Genomic DNA, 4,615 nt, shown 5'->3' with positions numbered 1-4,615 from the left:
GCCTCACAATCATGGCTGAAGGTATCTCACATGGCAGCAGACAAGAGAAGAGAACTTGTGCAGGGAAACTCCCCTTTATGAAACCACCAGATCTCGTGAGACTTATTCACAAGAATAGCATAAGACCCACCCCCATGATTCAATTACCTCCCACCAGGTATCTCCCACAACACATGGGAATTATGGGAATTACAATTCAAGATGAGATTTGGGTGGGGTCACAGCCAAACCATATCAGGCCTCAAGTAAGTTTGCTCAGACTTTGCCCTAAAAGTAGTCATTATTTTAATTTTCCTAGACACCAAGAAAACTGCCCTCTACTGCAGCGGGAAAAGCTACCTTAACTTCCAAAGCTGTTCACAATTGCAATATCCTTGAAAAGATCATTTGAAAGAAAAGCTGCCACAGCCTCTGTTTACACAACATGTGAATATATTAAATACTCCAGAGGAATCATCTCCCAAATACAAGTAAAGTATCCTAAATATACCAGAAGGTCCTAGAGCATTTGATTTGACTAAGCCTGTGAGAGTCTACTTAAAATGAACTGTTCTTATTTTTTCGCTTTAACTGGACTTTCACTCATTAAGTTGAAAAATGATCCTCCTAGAGATCCAAAATTAATTTGAAGCTTTGAAAAATGAATTACTTTTATGCTAGAGAACAACTATTTTTACTTCCCTCGAACCCGAGTTATTCAATAACTATATTATCTGTGTACATATTTACAGCCTTAGGAATAGGGATCTTTGACTCTCCCGACATGCATACAAAAGAGGTTTTCTCTGAAGAGTTATCTGAAATAGACATGTCTTGTGAAATCAGTAAGTGCCGAAAAATTGAGACTCTTGAAAACTTGTATCTGGATTTTGATGGCGATGTTGCAAAACTTGGAACTTTTGGAGTAACCACCACCAAAGCATCAAAGCCACCAAGTCCGGCAAGTACTTCCACAGCACTAACATGACAGACGCTCCCACAGCCCCCAAAGCAGGAACTACACCTGTGGCACCAACTGCACCGGACATTTCTGCTAATTCTAGAAGTTTATCTCAGATTCTCACAGAACAATTGCAAAAGGAGAAACAACTGGTCACTGGTATGGATGGTGGCCCTGAAGAGTGCAAAAATAAAGATGATCAGGGATTCGAATCATGTGGTGAACAGGGATCAAATTCTGACAAGCCTTTGATGCAAGGTAGTGACTTGAAAACATCTGACGCCTTACAGTTAGAAAATTCTCAGGAAACTGAAACTTCTAATAAAAATGATATGACTATAGATACGGTACATGCTGATGCTGAAGACCTAGTGTTCTGGAAAACCTAGACAACTCAAAGGAAAAGACTGTGACATCAGAAGCAGCTAAAACTGAAGATACCGATAGCTGTTGAGGGTTCTAACTTAAGTTCTTGACCAGCTAGTATAAATTCTTCCTCAGGACAGGCTTCTGTAGGAAGTCAGACTAATACTGCAGAAAAGTCATGTATTTTTATTTTTTTATTTTTATTTTTTTGAGGAGAAGTTTTGCTCCTTTCGCCCAGGCTGGAGTGTGGTGGTGCGATCTCAGGTCACTGCAACCTCCGTCTCCCAGGTTCAAGCAATTCTGCTGCTTCAGCCTCCCAAGTAGCTGGGATTACAGGCATGTGCCACTGCGCCCGGCCAATTTTTTTTTTTTTTTTTTTTTTTTTTTTTCTGTATTTTTAGTAGAGACGGGGTTTCTCCATGTTGGTCAGGCTGGTCTCAAACTCCTGACCTCAGGTGATCCTCTGGCCTTGGCCTCCCAAAGTGCTGGGATTACAGGTGTGAACCACTGTGTCTGGTGAGTCTTGTATGTTTTTAAAAAGCCTATCAAATGAGTATACAAAAAATCTGATCCAGTTGGAGAGATTTTTAAAATGCAGGATGAGCTCTTAAAGCCAATTTCCAGAAAAGTAGCCAAATTGCCCTTAATGAATTCAGAAAATTCTAAACAGTCTTCTGTTTTTGAGCAATTGTCTGTTCCTTCAGATTCCTCCAGTTGGCCAAAATTGGATGGTCTTCTGCATTTCAGAAGCCAAAAGGACGACTGCCATGTGACAGGACTGTGTTGAAGACACATTGGAATACCTAGCTCCTCAGGAAGGAAATTTTATTTGTAAGTTATTTGGCCTCTTTTTTTCGTAAGTTATCTGGACACTCATGAGCCCAGTGTTCAGAGGATGGAGACAAGACCACGTTCTAAAAACAGAAGAAACTCGGAAGACAATTTCCAGTTTATGTACTACCAGAAGTAGAGAATCAAGCTGGTCATGGAGTTGAAGCTCTGACTGAAGGTGACGTCCTCGCTCATGGACTGAAAGTTGATTGCATTCCAACAGCTATTTTATGTTGACCATATAAATGCATTTACTTCAAAGCTTTTTCTACTAGAAGGAATTACCTCAGAAGCACTAAAAGAAAAGCTTTCAGCACTCAAGATTTCCAAGGTATTTAACATCCTCCAACACATTCTGAAGAAATTAAGTAACTTACAGGAGGGTTCCTACTTGTTATCCCATGCAGCAGAAGATTCTTCACTCCTGATCCATAAGGCCTCTGATGGAAAAGTTACTAGAACAGCATACAATTCGTATAAAACACATTGCAGCCTTCCTGGTGCACCTTCCAGTCTCTCAGTTCCCTGGGTCCCATTAGATCCCAGCCTGTCATGACCATATCATATCCATCATGAAAGAATACCTTGTACGTTTGCACCTAAATCACCGGATACCACAACACAACAAAAGGTTGGTGGACCGAGAATGCCTACGGGCAGCCACAGGAATCCAGTTTCCATAGAAACCAAAAGCAGTTGCTTGTCTGCTCAGCAAATTGAAACTGAAGGAGTGGCTCTGAATAAAAGAAAAATAACTTGAGGACTGCACCATGGAAAATTAAACTAAAAAAAAGAAAACAGTTATAGCAATGTTTAATTGAGAAAAGTTTGAGGGAAAATATGACTAAAAGCTCAGCAGGCAAGAGGAACATTTTTCCTGTAGTATCCTCAAGAGTTCTTTGAGTGTTTGAAAAAACATGTTGGCTCTGTGATGGAATGCTTTAACTGAAATGGAATGTTTGCCAGGCCCAGTGGCTCAAGCCTGTAATCCCAGCACTTCGGGAGGCCGAGGTAGGCAGATCACGAGGTCAGGAGATCAAGACCATCCTGGCTAACACGGTGAAACCCTGTCTTTACTAAAAATACAAAAAATTAGCCAGGCGTGGTAGCGGGCGCCTGTAGTCCCAGCTACTCGGGAGGCTGAGGCAGGAGAATGGCGGGAACCCGGGAGGCATAGCTTGCAGTGAGCCGAGATTGCACCACTGCACTCCAGCCTAGGCAACATAGCGAGAGTCCGTTTAAAAAAAAAAAAAAGGGAATATTATGCTGTTCACTCTTAAAGTTTAAGGAGCATCTTGATATGTTTTAACATTATCATAGCAAGGAAATCTATAAAGAAGAAAAAATATTTTTACATTAAACCTTTTCTAGAAATTATAAATAGAAAAATAATTTGATTTTTTATCAAGAATGACACTTATCAATATATATTACGTTATATTGCCAATCTGTTGAGACTGACTCAAAAGATTAAATATTGCCACTGTTGAAGATAATTAATGAGCATCGCAAACCTTGTTTCTGACCCATTTTGATAGTTTTTATATACTCCTTTAAAATGATGAATGTTGCAGGTTAATAAAGTTACTACCTTTAAAACTTGGTGAAATACCATTACAGAAGCCAAAACTAAAGACTCCCTGCCTCTGAAAAAAAGGGGATATTTTTCTTCCTTTCCTTTATTTTTGGTTTACATATTTAATTATAACCTGTAACACTATATTATTTATTCAAAATTGCTTCTAGACATATCATTGATCAATACTGTCCTATCCAGATGTCATCAAGAATGCTGATTAGAGGTGCCTAGTGCTCTCCTACTCCACAAAGGACCAAAACAATTAGAAAAGAACACATCAAATAGAGTATATAGGAGAAAACACTGGAATTCAGCAAGAAAGCAATAAAGACCTTCTGATGTACGGACACTGGAGATGGCAGCATAAAGAGGAAACTGAAGGGCCTGGATGGAATTGGCTCATCCCAAGAGACACTCCTCACCACAGAGAAAGAGGTAAGTTGAGCCCCAGGAATAAGTTTATAGAAATAAATGCCTGCATTAAAAAAGTAGAAAGATTTCAAATAAACAATCTAACGAGGCACATCAATGAACTAGTAAAGGAAGAACACACTAAACCCAAAATTTAAAACTAGAAAATAAATAAAGATCAGAGCAGAACTAAACATAGTAGAGACTTTAAAAAATTATAAAATATCGATGAAAAGTTGGCTTTTTGAAAAGATAACCAAAAACTGATAAATTGTTAGCTAAACTGAGAGAAGACCCAAGTAAATAAAATCAGAAACAAAAAATAAGACTAACTGAGGCCACAGAAATACAATCATTAGAGACTATTATGAACAACAATCCATCAGCAAATGAGAAAAACTAGAAGAAATGAATAAATCCCTGCACACATAGAACCTACCAACATGAAACCATGAAGAAAAAGAAAAACCTCAACAAACCAATAACGG

The 4,615-nt window shown here is 38.9% G+C and overlaps 1 pseudogene; it reads left to right on the top strand.

Moving 5' to 3' along the window:
* The first annotated feature begins 763 nt into the window (after window positions 1-763).
* Window positions 764-2,897, top strand: LOC103236658 (little elongation complex subunit 2 pseudogene; annotated as a pseudogene).
* The last annotated feature ends 1,718 nt before the right edge of the window (window positions 2,898-4,615 follow it).

The sequence above is a fragment of the Chlorocebus sabaeus genome, chromosome 7 (genome assembly GCF_047675955.1).
Source record: "Chlorocebus sabaeus isolate Y175 chromosome 7, mChlSab1.0.hap1, whole genome shotgun sequence".
Taxonomy (NCBI): Eukaryota; Metazoa; Chordata; class Mammalia; order Primates; family Cercopithecidae; genus Chlorocebus; species Chlorocebus sabaeus.
This window is presented reverse-complemented; position numbering and strand designations above follow the sequence as displayed.